Genomic DNA, 24,429 nt, shown 5'->3' with positions numbered 1-24,429 from the left:
ATGTCATCTAGTATTCCCTGCGCCATAACTTCCAGCGAATAAGGTCAAAATACTGGCGCAATCAAAGATATATATACCTAGATGCCTTATTCGACTGATCCGCGCAGGCACTACTGAGGAATCTATGTATATATCTATGATCGCGCCGGTATTTTGACCTTATTCGCCGGAAGTTTTGGTGCGGGAACGGCTGATGCAGAGCCATAGAAAAAAAATGTAATACATTTTTAAATATGGATATTTTTCTTACACAAACGCATCGATTCGCTTCAGAAGGCCTTTATTAACCCCCCGGAGCCGCGTGGAGCAGTTATTTGACGGACAGACGCATTTTTTCAAAAACAGAGCAACTATTACTGCTATTATAATGCTTGGATTAGCCAGAATATTTTTTATATAACTCATAGTGTCATATAGCTACATATATATAATATATCTATATAATTTTCATTTTTGGGTGAACTATCCCTTAATGCAGCCCATTTAACTGCTTGATTGTTATGGTACGCCTATCAGGCTTTTTTGGACCTTTGATACACTTGAGTAATGTAAATAGGCTACTATGATATATTAGCCTAATATTTTACCAACGACGTTATGAAAATAAAAGTATTAAGCAGGCTAAAAATGGGTAGGCTACCATTATTTTACCATTGCCAGAATCAACTTCTGAAAACTAGATCATCATATAGACCCGAGGTGTCTAATGCCAGAGATGAGTTGCTCTCCTCCTCTGCCGTCTCCCTGATCCCATTCCCAGCAGCATTCCAGCACTCCGGGACGAGCAGCGAACGCGTCGCGTCGCGTCGGGATTCCTGAGGATTACCCGGCGTGCCCCGCGGGAAAGATGGCGCTGAACGGGAGAAGATGGAGATAAACTTTATCTGAAACCTGAAAGAGCGGTTATCCACACCTGCGATCCGCGGTAACACTTCAACTCCTCAACGAGGGACACCGGCGAGAGGGCGCAGGATCGACGATCGCTTTTGACGGCGCGAGCGGAGGCACTTGAGCGGCCGTTAGCAAGAGTGTTAGCCAGCGAGGAGAAGAAGAAGGAAAAGCGGGCAAAGTTTATTCAGTTTGAGCAAGAGTCGAGACCGAGCTACGCCGAACTCCGCGTTTAACTGCGGGAAATTCACTAGTGGCAGCAGGTAAGAAGTTCACGAATATATACCTTCGTAACACTAGTTAATTTCGCTCATGTACTATCAAATCTTATTTTCATATATTGTTGATATACGCGGGCAGTCACCGTTGAGATGAACTGATAAACACACCCTGTCGTGCTGTGTTTAATGTCAACATCAAATCACACCTGTGAAATGCTTCTCGATAAACATATCCTCAAGGCACCGATCGAATAGCAGATTAGAGAAGGTTACTAATCTTAAAAGTGTGGATGTCAGGTGTTTTACGCGGATTTATTCAGTCATGGCCACGGACAGGCGAAAATAAACCCTTCGGCAATGAAATCTGTGTTCTCCATTCACATGGTTCGTGATTTAAATATACATATTTAATTCCTTAATGCCGTTTTGTCCTTCTGATCACAGATATATACATACTCGTATTAATACTACCAGATCCGGTTGTGCAACCGATCCTGTTACGCGGTCTTCTTTAATACTCGACCGTTTAGCGGCTTGATCTATGATGATGATTATGTCCTAAAGCGATGGGGATTAACGTTTTATTCACGTGTCCTAGCATGAAATAGTATAACTTCGTGGAATGCTTTTGGGGAATAAAAACGATGCGATATTTCGACGCATACTCTGAGTTTATGCTGAAATAACTCGTCTATCATGGACACACACACACACACACACACACACACACACACACACACACACACACACACACACACACACACACACACACACACACACACACACACACACACACACACACACACACACACACACACACACACACACACACAGGTAACCTGCGGTTATGTATCAACCCTCCGGCTGTCACGAGCCTGGGATCTTGCTTGACGATTAATTGTCATACAAATAATTGCGATTAACGATTTAATTGTGTGGCTTGCTTGCTAATTTCGCTTAACACACATACACCTTTAGGAAGAAGTCATTTATTCACATTAAAATTCAATGATTTCATTAAAGTCCCCATGAAATCAAAGTAGAGTTTTTTTGGGGGTGAGTTTTACTATGAATATGATAGCCTTACTGTTAAGCTAGTGTGAGCCAAAACAATGACACAATTAACTGTTAGAAGATATACGCATTCAATACTTAGTCTCTCACTTCCGCCAATATGATCAATGATTTTGATGACATCAGCTTCTCATCAGATTTTCTGTCCAATCAAATGCTCTCTAGAATCTGAAGCCCCGCCCCCCTACACTGAAGCTGCGGCTGAAACCGGTCACTTGTTCACTTATTTACTGTTTTCTACATGATGAATGGCACATAGTGCACTCTAGGGGGTTCAGACAGTGTAATTATACTTTCCATTGAGGTGAATGAAGTCTGGTTTAGTGTGGTCCAGTCCAGAGCTCAGAGTGGATCATATGAGCGAGTCGGTGCAGACCAGAAAATGTATCAGACACATTTAAATTCTGCAGAGAATGCTGTATTTTAAAGTGATATGGAGGAGATTAGGAGGAGAAACGGTTAGAGATTAAGAGGAAACTGCGGCTTTACCGAGCTCAACAGCTCTGAACAAAATGAGATATAAACGAAACGCTATTGGCTATTTAAAAAAAGGGGAGGAGCTGTTGAATATGTCCCGCCCTCTCTTCCTGTTTCAGTGGAAATTACGTCAACACATTGAATAATGTTTCAAGGCACTTCACTTCATAAAGACTCATATTTTAAGGTCTAACAGTTAACAATATTTCTCCTTTGCATCTACTAGTGTTTAGGGCTGTAATCAACCAAAGAAAATCTTGGTCGACTGAAGTCCTGAAATTTTCGACTAAAAATCGACTAAAATAACGTTAGGAAAAAAAAAACTTAAATGAATAAGCTGCACACTGTGCGCAGTACTTGGTAGCCTTGTTGTCTCCCTAAATTAATTATAAATAAACATAAAAAACTAGTAGGCTATTTGCTGTATATTAAATAGTTTTTGAGCTGATTATTTTGCACTGAAATGAGTCTGACACACGAGTCTGTCGGCTCTGACAGCGTCGCATCGCATGCACCTGCGCAATATCATAGACTATGACTTCCGAAAATATGGCACTATGTGTTGTCAACTAGATATCATCACAAGAACTTTTGAGGAATATGCAACATAATTTAGACAATTGTTTTTGTCATATGTATTATAATAACTGACAGACACTCATTTCAGCCGCTCTGTGCAGCTCAAACATATGAGCTCAGCTTCGCGGCTGAGACACGAATAGACTATTAACTTAAAGCTTTTACTCTTAAACACAAAAGGCACGTCCTCTTTAATAAAAAAGGAATATTTATTAAACAAGCCAGATCAAGAGCAGAAAAAACGCTCTCACAATTAAATAAATAATATACCTATCTACCTACCTAATATACTAGCCTTCTTCAATCTGTCTCTCTCGCCAGCGGGTTGGGCTAATCCAAAATAAGTGAAACAATGGGGGTGTTCTGAAGGCAGACTGTTACCTGTGAAACAGGGGTGCTCTGAAAACACCCCCATTAGCAATTAGTGCTTTCCACCTGATGAAATGAACGCGGCGCGGCAAAACTAATGAAATTAACGTGGCTCGGCAAAACTGATGAAATGAACGCGGCAAAACTGACAGTACAGATCCACTAATAGCGCGGTGTTGTGACGCTTCCCCTCATGTGTATGTTGATGGGCGTTCCTCAAGTTTACCACTTTGGGTGTACGTTTGAGCCAGCGGGGAATGAAACACAAAGGACCAGTGAGAGACTTCTCTTCGCCAGTGGGTTGGGCTAATCCAAAAGAAGTGAAAACAATGGGGGTGTTCTGAAGGCAGACTGTTACCTGTGAAACAGGCGTGCTCTCAAAACACCCCCATTAGCAATTAGTGCTTTCCACCTGACGAAATGAACGCGGCGCGGCAAAACTGATTAAATGAACGCAGCAAAACTGATTAAATGAACGCGGCAAAAAATCGACCAATCAGAATTTTGGTCGAGCCAGAACGTATCGACCAATAATCGACTAATCGACTGGGAGATTGCAGCCCTACTAGTGTTCATCATTTAATTCATTTGTATATATCATTTGCAACACCGCCAAACCTAAATATTATATTTTATTAGAAACATATTTCTACTTTATGGTTTACTTTCACATGTAATTTTAAAGGGACAGTGCACCCAAAAATGTATTGTAGTTGAACCTGAAAATAACTTCCGTCAGCATAACCAACATGACAACTTGCTTGCACAGGGAGCGTGCTGGGACTATTTTCAAGCGCTGCGTAATATCATTGTGCCGCTGCGCCCATGGCACGACAGCAAAGTTCCTTGATTATTACGCAGGAATGAGAGCATATAGCCTTATCAGTTTATATAATCACAACTTTTAATTTTCCGTCTGTCTTAGTACATGATGTAACTACAGAAGAGTCAAGTAAATAACCCCAAAATGCCACTAAATAGGAAAAATATTGAAACTCTGGTCATTTTGGAGCGAGATGCTAGCGGTCTAATCAGATTCAATGATCTATGCTAAGCTATGCTAAAAGTGCTACCGCCAGACCCGGAGATCGACTGAATGGAGTTCGAAAACGGTAAAACTCAACTGTTTAACTCTAGGGGAGCTGGAAAATGAGCCTATTTCCCAAAATAATGGTGTGATCCTTTAAGGTAGTTTGACCTACACTGTAAAAAATGCTGGGTTAAAAACAACCCAAGTTGGGTTGAAAATGGACAAACCCAGCGATTGGGTTGTTTTAAGCATACATTTAAAACAACCCAATCTCTGGGTTTGTCCATTTTATACCCAACTTGGGTTGTTTTTAACCCAGCATTTTTCACAGTGTATAACGGTCAAAAACCATTTTCCAATTTACATAAACATTAAAATGAAGTGAAACCAGAGCGCTTTGCGTTCACACATGGACTTGTTGACACTTCAGCTTGTAATGTTAACCGCCGTGTACATTATTGTGTTCAAAAACACGGAGTGACATCATTTTATTTTATGGCGAATGTACGTCCGTAGCATATTTACACATGGAAACACAATTGACAATATGTGAATATTATCAATATGTGAGTGCACAAAAATCATGAAAAATCACAAATCGTTATCACAAATACCTAATGACCTATATAGCAGTGTAACGCAAACTGTCGGTTTTTAATCAATGTACTTTTTGTGAGCAATATTATCAATCTTTAGATATTATAAAAATGTGTAATGATCTGTGGCATTAAAGAAATCCAATTAAAGTATATATCTACTTTAAGTAATCAAAAATGGTTTATTTGGTCGAGTTGTACGAGCATCTTGAATTTATATGCAGTTAAATGCATCTTACAACTGGATCTCCAGTAAAGGAAGAGTTCATCTGTATGCAATAATGTTCAGTTTTACAGTTTGCAACATAATGCACAGGCCTATTTCAGTAGCTGTAGTGTTGATATAAGGCCGGGGCATCACTAATCCAGCTCTGTTTAAAGTAGATCAGCATCCTAATGTCATTGACTTCTCTGGCGCCGTCTCCAACCTGGTGAGCTGCCTACCTAGACAGCATGTATTGGGCAGTGTAGGGTTGTGTTAATTGCTGTGTATACTGTGCACAGAAGTGAATGGGCAAGACACTACTTCAAGTGCTACCATGCTAGTGTTGGTCCTCTTTTTGTTAGTGTAGGCAGCTCATAGTGTGAGACGAAGACTCTGTGTTGGATGCCTCTCAGGGGAGGTCGAATGAACCGCAGTGTTTCAGTGTGTAATGCTTGCTTGATATGACAGCCTAGCTGCTCCCATACCTCCTCCCTTTTTTATTGAGTGCACTTAAAGTGAGTTGATAAGTCATACATGCCTCAGCCGTTACTTACAGATGGGTTATGTCGATAAACAATTAGCAAAGTGCTGCTTGTTAAGAGCTGAACATGTTGCTGATTAGGGCTAAATGTTTGGTCTTTATTGGGATTGTACAACTAACTAATTCAATATAAACAAGTAATTCTGGTTATTGCAAATTTCAGCTGGTCAATCCCGGGTTATTGATTATTGGTGTTATGGCTCCAAAAGATTAAATGTCGGTGTTACAGGGCTCTAGACCCATTCTCCCCACTGGTCGCACCCTTTTTTTTAAATATTTATTAATCATAATGACCTTGCATGTTGATGAGTCGTTCTCTTGATTTATATGCTGGATTGATGTAAAGATTGACGGGACTAAAAGATTGATATTTGCAATATATTGGAATCTGAACATTGCTTCCAACAAGCATAAATATAAAATATTATCACACATAACATGTATAACAAAAGTATTATTGCCATGGGTTTATACATTGGCTTCTTTAGAGCAGTTAGCATACCTGAGTAAACTAAAATGAAATAAATATCTGCACTGTAGACTAGTCAGAAATAATCTACTCATTTGATCATTTACCATAATGTAAAAAGTAAAACCCCAAAAAACAAGCAAATTTATGTAATAAAAATGGATGACACGCACAAGTATTGTCCCACTGTAGCCTAATATGACTAATACTGATGAATAAATAGGCAGATAAGTTAAAGATATTAAATAGCAGTTTTTGTTAATACTAAAGTAGCCACCACACTAATTTAAAATAACATAAAGTGAAAATAAAGTGGCATTTTGGGGTTATGGAAACAACAGTTACCATGGCGAATACACAATACTTCAGTTCGGTTCGGTTCGACATGAGCGTATCGCGGTTCGTACCGTGGGTGGTGTATCGCGGTTCGTACCGTGGGTGGTGTATCGCGGTTCGTACCGTGGGTGGTGTATCGCGGTTTTCCGGTTCGGTTTGAATACCGTTACACCCCTACCAGCGGCGGCTTGCCAATAGGTGTGGGGCGCCGCCCCCATCAAAATTCCAGAAATATACATGTATACAAAAATTATATAAAAATTTAATAAAAATAAAATAGTTTACTCATACGATGTGCTGGCTGTTAGTAAGAGCCTCAGCATTTAATAAAAACTGGCTTTGATGGGTTTACTATTTTATATGTTCTTCAATATGTTTCATGCGTGAGGGACGCCGGACAAATGGATGTCTATCTGAGTCTAAAAATAGACCTGAAGCTGGTCTCTAATTGGTTCTTAAAGATCCTCCTCCAGACGCAGGTCGCTGCATCCCTGGCGAATCAGAATTGGATGCGTGTTATTTTATCCAATCTGATTGGTTCTCGTCACCTGTCATTCAACTTTACGCTCTTGGCCACTAAAGCAAAAGTGCGCGGGCGACACAGTCACTCCGACTCCGCCAAAACCTTGCTAGGATGATCAGTTTCGTAGAGATGGCAGCGGTTAAACCAAATTCTTTCACAAGGCGTTCGTTGGAAGATACCGAACCGGACCAACACGATTTACAAATCCAGCAGCACCAGTGACAGAGGATGAAGCTGCACTCGGAGCTTCATGTGCTTGTTATGAGAAACGTAGGTGGCTGGCTGGATGTGTTGTTAGCAATGCCCTTTATTGCTTATTGTCTTTTATTTCAAAGTGTCGATACTGAAGTTTTGTGGATAACAACGGGGGTAAGAGACCTCAAATATCTGACTGAACAATGCAAACGTCATGACACAACTGAGATGACTGACTTTAATCAGAGTCATTGAGAAATTTGCTGGCCAGAAAGAAAGGAGAGAAAAATTTAAGTTCAAGTAGTCAACATGCTAGTCTGTTGTTGCTGTTTTCTTTTGTTTTTCCTTTCCTCATTCAATTATATGTGGGAAATGAATGTGTAAAAAGTAGGGCTGTCAAAGAGATGAATCGCGATTAATCACATCCAAAATAAAAGTTTGTGTTTACATAATATATGTGTTTGTACTCTGTATAATTATTATGTATATATAAATACAAACACATTCATGTATATATTTAAGAAATATTTGCATGTATATACTGTATATACATTTATATAATTTATATTATATATAAATATAAATATTTTAAATATAAATATAATACATTTTTCTTAAATATATACATGCTTGTGTGTGTTTATATATATAAATAATAATTATACACAGTACACACACATATATTATGTAAACACAAATTTTTATTTTAGATGAGATTAATCGCGATTAATCTTTTGACAGCCCTAGTAAAAAGATAAAAGTGAAGACAGTTTTCTCTTTAATGCTTGAATTTAGTCAACATGCATCTGCTTTGATTTTTTTTTTACCATTTACCATTTAAAATGAAAGATGAAGCATACATTTAATTAGATTAGGGAAAAAATGCCATAAAAAAATACCTTCGGGGTAAATCTCACAAATACGCAGATTTAAATATGAAAGAATTGATAGAACACTTTTGAGAATATTCCTTCAGAATAAATTATATTTACAACACAAAATTCATATATTTCAATAAGCAACTTTTATTTTTTTTTATTCTGACAATTGAATGACCGATTTACTTGCACATGACACGCACATGTAAACAGTATATAATATATATATAAACATTTTAGTTGTGGTGCTCCTAACTTTGCTGGTGCTACCAAGTAAAAAAGTAAATTTCGAGCCCTGCGTATTGCTCTAGGGTTTTGTTCACTGTGATGTGCGTCCACACTGCTGATGTGTTCTACTTTTTGTAGTTTCTCTCTGTTGTGTGCATGAAATAGACACTGATACGCTCAACACTCGTCGTCAGAGAAGCTCTAATGGTTTCGGTCAATGAGTTTGGCTCTCCAGAACTATTTCGGCCAAAACGTTTAGTTTTTTTTGCTGTTTGTGCCAAATAGATTTAGATGCTGAAATTTCTGTGAATTAGTTCCAGCAGCTGATGTTGGCTGAAGGTGCTTATTGATGTCTGATTGATCTATCATGGGCTTTTCAATAAACTCAACTGTGCTGATGCAGTAAATACAGGGGTGAAAAGTCAGTGACCTCATCTCCCACGTGTGTTGTTGGCACACTTAAAAACTTCCTCTGGGCCTCAGGAGCATTCTGCATTCTCTCTCATCCGGCTCCAAACACTGGACGTGTGGGCTCTGTCAGCACCTCACACACACACACCGCTGGAGAGTGTGGACTCTTTAAGGCAGCCGGTGGCTGGCGGATTTGTGCTAGCTGTGGTCGTATGATAACGCAGCCCCCCCATGGAGGTTTATCAATTAGGAAACAGCCAGTGTGAAAATGTTTGGGGAGGGATTTGTTGAAAGATTACTCTGTCAAGTACCGCTGCGTGTAGCTCGGCTTAGCTGAAGAGATAGCAGTCTGGAGTGTTTAATTTAATTGTTGGACGATTGATGCCGTAGAGTCTTCTTTCATTAAGTAAGCCGTAATGATCAGAGGCTTTCTGCTGTTTCTCTGAGGTTTTCTTACTGTTTGGGGAAAAAGTGTACAGGCAGTGACCGTCATAATGGGTTAAATAACTTTGATTACAGTTCTTTACTAAAATGCATACATTGGTCACATTTGAAATTTGATAGTATTTTGTTACAATTTATAATTTTCTTTTAATATGTGCTAGGGTTGCACGATATTAGATTTTTGCCGATATCCGATATGCCGATATTTTGGGCGATGCCGATATCGATACCGATATGTGTTTATTTTTTCCCTTTGTTTGGAAACGACACCATTTTGAGCAAAAACTTTTTTTTTCCATTCTGGTTTCAGATTTCTAGGGCTGTAATCTCCCAGTCGATTAGTCGATTATTGGTCGATACGTTCTGGCTCGACCAAAATTTTGATTGGTCGATTTTTTTGCAGCGTTCATTTAATTAGTTTTTGCCGCGTTCATTTAATCAGTTTTGCTGCGCCGCGTTCATTTAATCAGGTGGAAAGCACTAATTGCTAATGGGGGTGTTTTCAGAGCTGGTTTCACTGGTATCAGTCTGCCTTCAGAACACCCCCATTGTTTTCACTTCTTTTGGATTAGCCCAACCAACTGGGGAAGAGAAGTCTCTCGCCCGTCCTTTGTTTTTCATTCCCCGCTGGCTCAAACGCACGCCAATAGCGGTAAACTTGAGGAACGCCCATCAACATACAGCGTCACAACACCACGCTTCAGTCGTGCCGCAAAAGTGGATCTGTACTGTCCGTTTTGCAGCGTTCATTTCATCAGTTTTGCCGCGTTCATTTCATCAGTTTTGCCGCGCCGCGTTCATTTCATCAGGTGGAAAGCACTAATTGCTAATGAGGGTGTTTTCAGAGCACCCCTGTTTCACAGGTAACAGTCTGTCTTCAAAACACCCCCATTGTTTTCACTTTTGGATTAGCCCAACCCACTGGAGAAGAGAGACAGATTGAAGAAGGCTAGTTTTCTGTAACTTATATTATTTATTTAATTGTGAGAGCGTTTTTTCTGCTCTTGATCTGGCTTGTTTAATAAATATTCATTTTTTTATTAAAGTGGACGTGCCTTTTGTGTTTAAGAGTAAAAACTTTAAGTTAATAGTCTATTCGTGTCTCAGCCGCGAAGCTGAGCTCAGCTCCTGTTCGAGCTGCACAGTGCGGCTGAAATTGTACTGTCTGTCAGTTATTATAATACATATGACAAAAACAATTGTCTAAATTATGTTGCATATTCCTCAAAAGTTATTGTGATGATATCTAGCTGACAATAGTACTATATTTTGGGAAATCATAGGCTATGATATTGCGCAGGTGCACGTGATGCAACGCTGTCAGAGCTGACACAGACTCGTGTGTCAGACTCATTTCAGTGCAAAATAATCAGCTCAAAAACTATTTAATATACTGCAAATAGCCTACTAGTTTTTTATGTTTATTTATAATTCATTTATGCAGACAACAAGGCTACCAAGTACTGCGCACAGTGCGCAGCTAATTAATTTAACGTTTTTTTCCCTAACGTCATTTTTAGTCGATTTTTAGTCGAAAATTTCAGGACTTCAGTCGACCAAGATTTTCTTTGGTTGATTACAGCCCTACAGATTTCTGAGGTCTCCTTACTAAAAGGATACTTGTTAAAGATAAATAAATGTTAATGAGGTTATTTTTATAATAAGAGTATATTAAAACTATTATAACAATAATAAAGTCAGTGATTTTTCACCCCAGACAGATGCAGTTGTAACCTAAATATTTTATTTTTGGATTTAATGTTTGTGTCATGGCATCAGTTGATGCTGTCTTGAGCTTCAAATAAAAAAATATACAATTATTTTAGTGCTCCTTGGATTATTTTTCATCATCCATTTCATAAAATGTTATTACAGATTAATAAACTGTATATAAAAGTATTTAAGTGTCATGCTTGTGCTTTGACATTATTACTGCTTTATTTAATCAGAAAAAGAAGTAACTTCTATTTATTTGTGTATTCTACTTTTCATTTTTTTACTATAACAACAGCGCCCCCACTAAATAGGCTATAAACATTCTAGCGGGCGGGCACTAGGACCTTGAGCAGCTTCAGCTGCTGCGGAGGCTGCTGCGCGCTAGAGAGTGGGGAGACGCAATTGTGCTTGTTTTGGGCTAGTTTTGTTGTGAAAACCTGTTGATTCCCAAATTCAAGGCAGCAATTAAAAACTTTCAATGTAAATCACCATACATGCATTGCATTTTTCAAGTTTTCACTTCAAGAATGGCCGGACTGCTGCGCTGACATGATCTTATTGCTATAGCACTCCTTGCACACGCGAGTTATTACAGGCTCGTATCAACACGTTATAATATCGGCATAATTTTTTCAAATCTGCCGATTTTTATATTTTAAGCGTTTATCGGCCGATTCCGATGTCGTGCCGATAATATCGTGCATCCCTAATATATGCTTTTTAAATTTTTTTTATTTGCAGATGATGACCGATAGGGCTACACAATTTTATCGAAAATTCATCCGAAATCATGATATGGCGATATTGATTTTATGGCCATATTGGTTAGGGAAGTAACGATTCACTCAACTCACGATGCGATACAATTCACAATACTAATTTCACTATACAATTTCTTTTAACAAAATGGGATAAAATTATAAAATGAAAGTGTCCTTTTATTTCTCCTTTTATTAATTCTGCATATTACTTTGTAAAATTAATTATATATATATACTTTGTCATATTAACTCATTTGAAATTTTAAAACAAATCCTCAAAAAGTCCCTTTAAGGAGATCTTCTTGGGAGGAGGTTGTTTGAGGAAGAGCAAAAATCAAAAGACTATGTCAAAAGTACAACAGTGACAGGGGTTTCATTGTTATAAAGGCAAGATTTTAATTATAATTTGAATCATTACATGTATAGCACCCATAATAATCAACAAATTATTGAAAAAAAATCCATGTACACATTTAGAGAAAGAGATAGTAAGATAAATACAACACCTGGTTGTGCAACAGCACAGATTTCTCCTTCAGTCTGTGTAACCCATCCTAGCGCTGGTCTTTCTCTTGATGAGGAAGAGCCTGGAATCCATTTACTGCAGCTGAAAACAGCCTTGTATCTTTTGCTGTGAAAACACTGATGCACCTTGTGATCTCCGAGTTGGGCTGCAAATCCGCCGGTCAGTGTGGTTTGGCCTATTATCTTTTTACATGCAGACGGATGTGACTGGAGCCTCTCACTGTGGTGATTATTAGTCTTCGGAAAGTCAAAAATGCCGCCACACCTCCGATTTGAATGAGTCAATGTAAACAATGCTTCTGTTTGACGGCGCGTGCAATGAACTGAAAATATTTGCTTATTTGTTATACTTCTTCGCCCTAGTGTGCACACACAGTCCGTAACGCTAGCTACTAGGGATGTCACGGTACCAAAATTCCAGTAGTCGGTACCAATACAAGTGGTGTCAACAATAATCGATTCAGCGATGCATCGCAATGCGGGGCATGCACGATTCAGCATCGATGCGGCAAAGTGCCATAATCGATTATGTCACCGTTTATTTTCTGGCCTTAAGTTGGACAAAGTTGTGAAGTTTCAATTACTTCCAGGGTCATAACAACAACAATCAAGATGGCTGAGGCGGAGGGAGATGACCGCGATAGACGGGTAATTAAAAACGCACCCAAAGCTTGGAAAGCGGACATCTGGGCACATTTCGGATTCTGACGCCGGCTTCACACCGCACGCTGAGCGGTGGGTATGGAGAGCCGGAGCCCGCGCCCCCATTGTGGATTCACACTGGCAGCGTTTGTCTCGCGCAGATATTGCAAATACAGACAAATATTGTACATTATGTCACATTTTCCGGTCTTCTCCTCCGAGCCCCGTCTGTCTCGTGCTTCTTTGATTTATGATTGGCAGCAAATGCTGCAAATGCGACCGTGTTCTCCTCTGTCCCAAACACACATGCATATAACTTGTTGTATATAAGAAGTTCACATGATAAATGTAAGTTAACATTAAAGTAAATATATGCTTCTAGTTTTAATCATTTAAACAGGCTTTTGAAGTTTGGGCAAAAACTTCTGGCAGTGTTGTGTTTTAAATTTTTTTAACAGCTCTGGATGTCATATGGTGATTGTGAAACACACGGGGCACTTCACTACATGATTTCATGGTGAAATTTTGTTATTTTCCATGTTAATCTGGTCAGTTTTGATCAAGAACAATCCACTGTGGCTTTAAATCAGCGTGAGCAGCGCGGCAAAAATAGACTCGGCGCCGAAACGATCGCGGCACTGCTGCTTCTGCTTCTGCGATGCGCTGCCGCGCCGCCTCTGCGTGCGATGTGAATGCTCTAATCTGTTAACATGGGCGCCGAAAAAAACATGCCCTGCTAACGCGCCTGCCACACTAAAATCAAGCACGAGAATTGACGAGTCCCTAGTGTCAACGTTACTGTGTGTGTTGCACTGAATATTTTTATTGTTGGGTGCCTGGGTGGTGGTTGTTGTTACAATAGTGTGACTGTAATTACGGATTAATATTTGCACAGGAGTTCATGAAGTGCCCTGTCTTAGAGCTTTTTACTGTGTGTAAAAAAAAAAAACACTTATGTTCACTGCTGGAAAAAGTTGGCTTAGTTGGTTATTATTGCTCTATATAATTTCAAATGGTTCTAAAGCAGAGAGAAGAGAAACATTTCTCATTCAAAGCACTGAAAGCAGTGATGTATGTTTTCTTTTTCAGGTTTGAAAATGCCATATCCAATACCCTGTACCATTCAATTTTATTTTATTTAATGACATTTATGTCAAAGATACAGGAGAGTGATAATACACACATAGCAGCCAATAAAATCTGTTGTTCAATATCTGACGGCTTGTATTGCCTCATGACTGATTAAAAATGTGTCTTGTTGTGTGCAGTAGAATTTTGATGCATCGTAGAATCGAATTGAATCGAATCGTTACCTGGTGAATCGTAATCGAATCGAATTGTGAGGGCAGTGCCAATGCACACCCCTAACCAATACCATACAAATTTTACGTTACTCTGTACCAATTTTAGTTTTTTACTATTTAAAAAAATTATTAAATGTATTAAGTTTATTATTTACGATAATAATCATTGTAAGTAAATAATACAAACATTCAAAGGCTGTATGCTGTTTAAAAGATAACATTGTTTATAAAAAAGATCAAGTGAAAAAGAATCAACCTCTATTATGGTTCTCTGAATACTCCCTATCATGCTCCCTATCATGAATGTAAACGCTCTGCAAAGTTATAAAATCGTAAGTGCACGATAAATAGTTATTTTCTCCTAAAAGAAAGAATCGACCGCATAAACAAGTCGCCTGTATTCGAATCAATGCATTACGGTTCAACTTCGCTAGAAAATACATTTGCAGAATGCCCAACTATGTTGTATGTTGTCTGCCCGCGAACAACTTGCTCCATTTTACTGACGACCACTTCGGGTCTGAAGTTTAACGTCCGAGTTTAACGTCGGATTCACAAAAGGCTTGCTCTTGAAAGATGGGTCAGTACTCAGATTATTTGGACCAGCTCCTCAGAATCACAACCTGCAAGTATGAATAATTATTGATGTATATATTTGCTACCGTTCAAAATGTCGTTTTATATTGTATCCGGTTAACTCGCGTTATTACGTCTTATATGCACATCATCTGTGGGCCGCTATTCCCTAAAATTGTGTCTATTAATGCAGATTGTCTGTCGTTCTTTCTACTTTGAGTAAAGGTAAAGGATGGAACAAGATTTGTTTTACAAACTTTAATGTCACATCAGTCATTCATGTTAGTGCTGGGCTAACGTATGTTCTGTTATTGATACAGTTCCCGCATGTGCACCGCAATAAATCATAAATATACACATGGGTTTGTTGATGGATGTACACTTGTTAATGCTGATGGTGAGGAATTACAGCTGCAACATCTCATAATGTAGCTGCTCAAGTCGGAGGTTCGGGTTGAATAACTAGTTCTTCCTATGTTTCATCATCGGACTCGCGTTCGGATTGGTATGGTAAAATCAACGCTATCGTTATGGTCTTTACAGTGTGTACAATCGCTGAGCCATAGGAAGCAAAGCTGAAGTTTATGGTAATGGGCGTTTAGCTTTCAACATGCGCTGTAAGCGGTAGACCAATCACAACAGACTGGGCCATCTGGCCAATCAGAGCAGAGCAAGCTCGCGGAAAGGAGGGATTTAGAGAGACTGAATAATCAGAGTCGTTTGAGAATCATTGAAAATGTGGTGATGTGTAATGTATATTATGAGAGAATTTGTTTTTTTGACCTTTGATGCATGTAAACTTGTTGTAGGAGATTCCAAAACTAAACTAGGAAAGTTTAAATGAGCATGATAAGGGCAGTTTAAATTGCAATCACAATTAGATTTTACCCAAATTGTGCAGCCCTAATTACAGAAATCTGTTGTTAGTGTAAAAGGCCAAAGTATAAGATAATGACACATTTTTAATTATCAGCTAAACCCAGCTCCAAAAATGGGCGCAAATTAAAGTGGAGATGAATAAACCCACTCTAACAATGGGATTTTATGCCTTTTTTGCCCTCATAACTAAGCAGCAGCAATATGACAAATATTGCAGTTCAAATCACCAATATTTGTCAAAAGAATAACAATATGATTTTTTTTGGACTGTATCTTACATCCTTGTTACAGATTGTCACCTTCAACACACATACTCCAATCAGGGCAGGAATCTTCAGTTTTTTTCCCCTTGCTATTGCTTTAAAACGGTACAAAGCAGGGCTGTTGAAGATGACCTTGGCAGTCAAAATTGGTTTAGAATTTCAGATACACTCTATTCATCAGCGTTTGCCCACACACTGCAGCCTTTCTCTCAGAAAAGCTACCAGACAGTCATTTTTAAAGCAAACAAACTGGCAAATGTGGCAACATAGAACAAAATGAATACAGTTGAATCTCACTCAACATGCCCAAAACTAATTAATAAAGAGAGAAGTAGAAATTAAATTTGGAATTACTTTGCTTCTAATTAGACATTTATTTATTTATTTTCTTTTAGCACTGATCAGCACACATACATAAGATCGTATCGTTTAATACGTTTTAAATAACGAAATCTCCAGCGTTCGATTTCAACCAGTGACGTTTAGATTTCATAATATTTGCACGCATACTATTGCACTATTTACATTCGCGAAAGACATAACCATCTGTGTTTATGTGACTACTCATTAAAGATGGACATTTTTGACATCATTTTGTGTGTATTTGGACTTACTGTGCATTCACACCAGACGTGACTTGTGCGAATAAGTCACGTTATTCGGGCGTAGTTGGACGCTTTAACATTTTGAGTTTACTCTCTTCATTCGCGCGTGACATTCACTTCACAACAGACGCGAATTCGCGTCATGGGAGGGGCTTCTGCCAGGCAGCTCCAGTCTCGTTGCGAAATGGCTGACATAGATTGTTTTAAATTACAGCGAATAAGCTCAATTTGCTGGCTTTTGCTAGCATGTAGTCTCAATATGTATATGTATAGCTCCAATTGAGTAGAGCGCGCTTTTTACAATAGTTTTTGTGCGCAAAAAAAAATCAAAATAACACCTTTATCCAGCTTGTTATTGCCTTCCGTGTGTGCCTCCACGACGCATGCGCGAGAATATGACGCAGCGCCGGCGTTCGGGAATCCATGAAATACACACTTAAGCCCCATTTTGAGAACTACGCCGAGACCTAAAGCACAATCAATGTAGAATCCAACAGCTTAGACACGCGCGTCTTCCTCTGCTCGTAAACAAATTGCTTCTGGGTCATGTGTCCGAACGCCGGATCTGCGTCATATTCTCGCGCATGCGTCGTGGAGGCACACACGGAAGTCGAGAACAAGTTGGATAAAGGTGTTATTTTGATTTTTTTTTGCGCACAAAAACTATTGTCGTCGCATCGTAAGATTATTGTAGAGTCACTGTGGTGAGATTGACTTTGTAACAACGTTTTAAGTGCCTTTTATGGGTCTTGGGAGTGTAAATGTACTGAATGCCAATGGAGGCCTATCTGAAGCCTTTCTCAGCATCAGCTTTCAACAAAAATATCTTCATTTGTGTTCCGAATATGAACGGAGGTCTTACGGGTGTCGAACGACATAAGGGTGAGTAATTAATGACAGAATTTTCATTTTTGGGTGAACTAACCCTTTAACGCTTCATTTGCGTCTGGTGTGAACGCACCATAAGGAAAAACAACTTAATTTGGAATACGCGAGCTCTTTAGGCTTGTTTGTTTGTTGTTGGTATGAGCGCAAAGAAAACTCTCTCTCAAAGAGCTCCCATCCCATGTTTTACGAAATGCTATAAAATCGCTTGCATGTTCAAATTGGCAAGGTTTAAAAAGATGTGGGCATTTTTGTCAGCTCTCCCGAAACGACAACGAAAGTGTTGAATCGTAGTGTGCAGATTGCTTTTATAGTGAAGGTGCGATGTCTTTTGCAAATTTTGAGAGCTAGAGAAAGGGAGACTTGTGAGAGTGAGCAAAATTATGCGCAATACCTGCGGCAAAATTCAGACCCTGTATGATATCGATTTAATTACTGTACTTTGGTATTAGATTGTGGTATCGAGGCATCCCTAATTGGAAAGATGCACCTGTGATTTTGCTTTTGCGTTTGTACATTAGGTTGCACAAATTCTTAGCTGGTTTTGGTATTCACTGTAATCTCATCCAAACCTGCATGAATGATCTTTCGTCAAAGTTCAAAAACAAAAAGGGGTTCGTGTATGTATGTATAGTTACATGTTCTTTGTAATTTGGATTCATTGGATCATTATCGGTTGGTACAAGATGTGAGGCTCCGATGGCCTTGAATGCAAGTTCTTTCTGCAAAATATTTGTAAGATTTGACATTTTGCTATCGCTGAATAGACCACAAGGACTTTTTGTGCTGAGAAACGACCTACATGTTGCAGTGTTTTGGAAGCTCCTCTGGAATTCGCTCATGTTTTTTTGAGCGGGAGTCGTGAGGATTGTGTGGAAACATTCCTTTGCTTGGCCGAGCTCCCATGCTGGTGGAGCGTTCCTCAGTTCTTGTGCAAATTTACCCTCCGCTCGCTTGCTCCCATTGTCAGCCTGTCAAGTCTGTTTTTATGTTTGTTGCTTGAATCCAATTATCCATGACCTGCAACATAGCCTGCACCTTTTCTCAGTGCGACAGACACCGGTTACTAATTCTTTCATTGAACTCTCTGTTCTCTACCTTCATCAGTTTTCAAACAGTGCTTGGAGAATCGCGTTTAAAGGTAATGAAATCAGCTATTTGCCCATAATGACCAAGTCAGCAGCTGAAATGTCTCGTAAAGGTCAGTACTTCAGAGAAGGGAGAGCAGCGTGTACATGTTTTCAAATCCGAAATTCACCCTGAAATGAAATTCCTCTGTCTTAAATTGGCTTTTTCTGTACCTGCTGAACCTGAAAGAATGATTTATTTCTCAGTGTTGGTGTTTATGATGTCAAATCATTCTACATGTAATCGTTGCTTTAACAGGTTCATTGTTTCTGCTTAAATTAAAACATGACGTTTGCTAAGTGCACTGAATTGTCTTAGAACTGTACATTTCTGAACACGCATGACACAATTTTTGATTTCACGATGCTTTGCATAATTTATTAACCCTTTGCTGAGCTTCGTGTGGCAGTCAAAAATGACTGACAATTTTTTTATTTCAGTGAAATGAATGTACTATATTTTAATTCGATAATGTTTATTTAATATTTTGTATTTGTAGGGTATTTTATGGTGCTACATTATATTTATGCAGTAGTTATAATCCATTTATTCACTTTCCAACGTAAACTGTCATACATTTTGAATGCTTTGAAGCTTTTTGAAAGACAACTTTTGGCAGATTATTCATGAAGTGAAGTGCATATAAATTATGGAAAATGCACAAATTTTAAATGAACTAATATATTTTCTAAAACACATTTTAAACCTCTAAAACTGCAAGAGGAAATCAGAGCCATAAATCTAAACAAGTTTTGTTCCAAATTTTGATATCCAAAAAAAAATAGCTTTCAGTAAGATTTTGTTTGGGGTGCAGTACCAAACATTTCCACTTAGGTCTGGGTAAAAAAAAATTGATTTTAATCGATTCTCATTTTTGCGAAACAATATAGATTCTTAAATCTCAAGAATGGATTAGTCATCCTTTATTCAGTTGATGAAAGAAAGGAACATTGTTGCGCTCCTCCCATCCAATAAATCGCAATAATCTTTGTGCTTTGTTACTATTGATATGAAACAGTCTCAGATTTCAAATTACGTCCATTTTATTACGAAATTCAAAAACATAAATACCGTTTTGGCGTGAGATCGCTCTGGCTCAGCTCGAGAAGCGGATCATAGTCAGCTAGAAACATTTAGCTAAATATATGCACCATATTACATAGGCTATTTAATATAATTTGTAATGTTCTTTGATATTTAATGCATGTAGGAATAAATCTGTCAAGTTTTTATGACAGCCACCATTTAAATGTTTATATTTCAAAAAACTAATTGGAGTAGAAATATGATTGTAATTTTAAAGTTAATATTATAAATGTATTATTTTAAAAAACCCATCATTGAGTGTAATTTAAGTATTTGTTTACAAATCAGTTCATTTTTACCTTCAATATTATTGTAGGCTAATGTAGTCTAGGCTACAACTGACCCATAGTTTACAGCATTAGTTTAGAGATTTGTTTTCCTTGAGAAAATTTGCCATGTACTGTACCTGATATATATCCAAAATAATCGATATTGAATCGAAATCGAATCGAATTGCAAGTTTGTAAATCGAAATCGAATCGAACTGTTAAATTTGTGTCAATACCCAGCCCTCTTTCCACTAGATGACATTAGTTTCCTATTCATTTCCAATGCGGCCATTTTTTTTTGTTCACACAGCAAGTGCCAAAAGTTTCATACCATTCTGATAAAGTAAAAAAAACCAAAATGTAATGAGCACCAGAGGTAAAACATTTAAAACATTTACACCCCTATTAGGTCATTAAGAGTATTATTGCTCCTAACCGGAAATGTTTTTTCAGACATTAGAAAGAACACATGTTTCTAATAACTTTGTTGTCAAACTAAAACATTTCTATTTCATTTCTATTTCACAACTATATCATTTCTGCAGCTCTCAGAAGTCACGTGGAATCCCAATATAGAGTATCCAAGAAGTCCGACTGTTCTTTATGAGGACAACTGGCTTTCCAGGGAGCTCAAGTCTCCACCATGTTCCTGTTCTTCTTCTCTTGTTTCTTCTCTTACCTGCACTTGTTTTTGCCCGCGGTGTTAAGAGAAGCCGGGAGCGGTAATCCTCGCCGCACATTGGGCTACACACACACCAGCTGCTAGAAAGAGCTTAGCGCTCTAGATTTCACAATGGCAGGTGGCTGTAGCCCACTGCTTCACCACTTGGGTCATAAAGAGTCCCGTAGACCTTCAGACAACATCAGGTCCAAGCTGATCTACTTATTATAATTGTCTTTTCCTGCACTTCCTTTGGAACATCCTGCTGTCATTTCATCTGAAGAGTGCTGCTGGTCATCAAGGACATTTCATAACGCTCCATATTTCAGCAGTTCTGCTTGCGTGTGTACTGCATTACATGCCTTCCAGCTTGATTAGTATGCATTGTTAAAGGGACAGTTCACAAAAAAACAAAACGACAATTCTGTTGTTTAGTAGGGCTGAGTATTGACACACTTTTCACAAATCTATATGATCGTGATTCACAAGCTCTTAATTCGATTTGATTATTTTGGATATATATCAGGTATAATACATGTCCATTTTTCTTAATGCTGCATTCAGACCAAACGCGAATAGAGCGTCAAATTCGTGTCTAGTTGGATGCTTGAACATTTTGAATCCATTCGCACAGTGAAATTGGACGCGAGTATAAATCGAGCGAAAAGCGTTCAAGGTGCTCCAGGAGCTGCGCCTGGATGACAGCCGCTTTCAGCTGTTTATAAAACACAACCATGCCTCTCTTCGTTTACATTTTTAAATTTTTATTTAACACATTAATATGGGGTTCAGACAATAAGTGTGCATATATATGATTATCACTGTAATAAAATTAAATATGACACAACCCAGTCTCTTTTTGTTAAATGTCAGTTTATGTGTGATCAATAATAGCCGTTATGAAAGTATAAGTAAAAGGTATAAGAAGCTATAAATAAGTCGAAAAAAGTCAGTGCTAGTAGGCTAACGGTAAAGTTAAATAGCCTAAAAATATAAAGTTATGAAACTTCACTTTGCCCTCAGTCAAAACGATTTGGCAAGCAACAAATTATAGATTCATGAGTCCAAAGATCGCCCGTTAGATCTACACAAGACGAATTATCTCATGTTTAACCACTACAGAGACATCCGAGCCAGTGGCAAACGTCAGAAGGACTGGCCGAGGAAAGGCTGCTCTCGCCGGGGTTAATGAGTGCGGAGCGCCGCTGATCGACTGGATCACAAAACTCTGAAAACGCAAGATCAAATTTTCCAATATACCCCAGATTTGAGCTTTAAACAACTACATTCTCGCCTGAAAAAGACTTAAAACTACATTTTTTGTTACACAATAACAGTAGTATTTTTAAATTACGCCGGGGTTTCTCATCCGCTATTGACTTGCCATTCGTTTATCACCACGTGACAGCAGCAAGCAGGCTCCCGATTGGATAACGCGACACAGATTGATGCTAAAGTTCAAACGTATGAATGCACAAAAAGCACCACTCGGCTAAGACGCTCAATTTGCATCCACAGCGCCAAACACGTCTATCGCGCCGCAGAAAAAAGAACTTTGAAAAAAGTTGCCAGCCACCACCAGCAATTTAGATCATTTTCACAAAAGTTTCATTTTCAAGTTCATATTTTTTTGTATGAGTATCTGAACATGAACAGACCCTCTGGTTTTAAACAACAAACAAAAAAACTGTTTTATTCCAGCTTCATGCAGTCTTTTTTTTTTAACCAATACTTGAAAACGTCGTAGTTTTATAAAGCAAATAAAAAACAAAAGAAGCTAATTTTTTCATTTTGAGCAGAAAGCTGAATAGCATTTTTGTCAAAGACCAGTGCATCCATTCATCATAAAAGTGCATCTAACCATTATAAAAGTGCATCCATCCATCATAAAAGTGCATCCATCCATCCTAAAAGTGCATCTAACATCATAAAAGTGCATCCATCCATCATAAAAGTGCATCCATCCATCATAAAAGTGCATCTAACCATCATAAAAGTGCATCCATCATCATAAAAGTGCATCCATCATCATAAAAGTGCATCCATCCATCATAAAAGTGCATCCATCCATCATAAAAGTGCATCTAACCATCATAAAAGTGCATCTAACCATCATAAAAGTGCATCCATCCATCATAAAAGTGCATCCATCCATCATAAAAGTGCATCTAACCATCATAAAAGTGCCTCCATCCATCATAAAAGTGCATCTAACCATCATAAAAGTGCATCCATCCATCATAAAAGTGCATCTAACCATCATGAAAGTGCATCTAACCATCATAAAAGTGCCTCCATCCATCATAAAAGTGCATCTAACCATCATAAAAGTGCATCCATCCATCATAAAAGTGCATCCATCCATCATAAAAGTGCATCTAACCATCATAAAAGTGCCTCCATCCATCATAAAAGTGCATCTAACCATCATAAAAGTGCATCCATCCATCATAAAAGTGCATCTAACCATCATAAAAGTGCCTCCATCCATCATAAAAGTGCATCTAACCATCATAAAAGTGCATCCATCCATCATAAAAGTGCATCCATCCATCATCCATCATAAAAGTGCATCCATCCATCATAAAAGTGCATCTATCCATCATGAAAGTGCATCCATCCATCCTAAAAGTGCATATATCCATACAAGTGCATCCATCCATCATAAAAGTGCCTCAATCCATCATAAAAGTGCATCTATCCATCATAAAAGTGCATCCATCCATCATAAAAGTGCATCCATCCATCCTAAAAGTGCATCTATCCATACAAGTGCATCCATCCATCATAAAAGTGCCTCCATCCATCATAAAAGTGCATCTATCCATCATAAAAGTGCATCCATCCATCATAAAAGTGCATCTAACCATCATAAAAGTGCATCCATCCATCATAAAAGTGCATCTAACCATCATAAAAGTGCATCTAACCATCATAAAAGTGCATCCATCCATCATAAAAGTGCATCTAACCATCATAAAAGTGCATCCATCCATCATAAAAGTGCATCTAACCATCATAAAAGTGCCTCCATCCATCATAAAAGTGCATCTAACCATCATAAAAGTGCATCCATCCATCATAAAAGTGCATCCATCCATCATCCATCATAAAAGTGCATCCATCCATCATAAAAGTGCATCTATCCATCATGAAAGTGCATCCATCCATCCTAAAAGTGCATCTATCCATACAAGTGCATCCATCCATCATAAAAGTGCCTCCATCCATCATAAAAGTGCATCTATCCATCATAAAAGTGCATCCATCCATCATAAAAGTGCATCTATCCATCATGAAAGTGCATCCATCCATCCTAAAAGTGCATCTATCCATACAAGTGCCTCCATCCATCATAAAAGTGCATCTATCCATCATAAAAGTGCATCTAACCATCATAAAAGTGCATCTAACCATCATAAAAGTGCATCTAACCATCATAAAAGTTCATCTATCCATCATAAGTGCATTCATTCATCCATCATAAAAGTGCATCTATCCATCATAAGTGCATTCATTCATCCATCATAAAAGTGCATCTATCCATCATAAAAGTGCATCTATCCATCATAAAAGTGCATCATAAAAGTGCATCCATCCATCACAAAAGTGCATCGTTTGTCTCGCGCAGCTGAACCGTGGCTCGTGTATTGCAAATACAGACG

At 38.4% G+C, this 24,429-nt stretch overlaps 1 protein-coding gene across 5 annotated transcripts in view; it reads left to right on the top strand.

Moving 5' to 3' along the window:
- The first annotated feature begins 772 nt into the window (after positions 1–772).
- The window catches only part of LOC307142227 (tight junction-associated protein 1-like), a 191,637-nt gene continuing 167,980 nt past the window's right edge, over positions 773–24,429 (top strand). For all 5 annotated transcript variants that reach the window (XM_079842902.1, XM_079842904.1, XM_079842900.1 and 2 more), the window contains exon 1: positions 773–1,151. The gene's annotated coding sequence lies outside the window, so the exon portion shown is untranslated. The remainder of the gene's footprint in view (positions 1,152–24,429) is intronic.

Source organism: Gobio gobio (assembly GCF_949357685.1).
Source record: "Gobio gobio genome assembly, chromosome: 18".
NCBI lineage: Eukaryota > Metazoa > Chordata > Actinopteri > Cypriniformes > Gobionidae > Gobio > Gobio gobio.
This window is presented reverse-complemented; position numbering and strand designations above follow the sequence as displayed.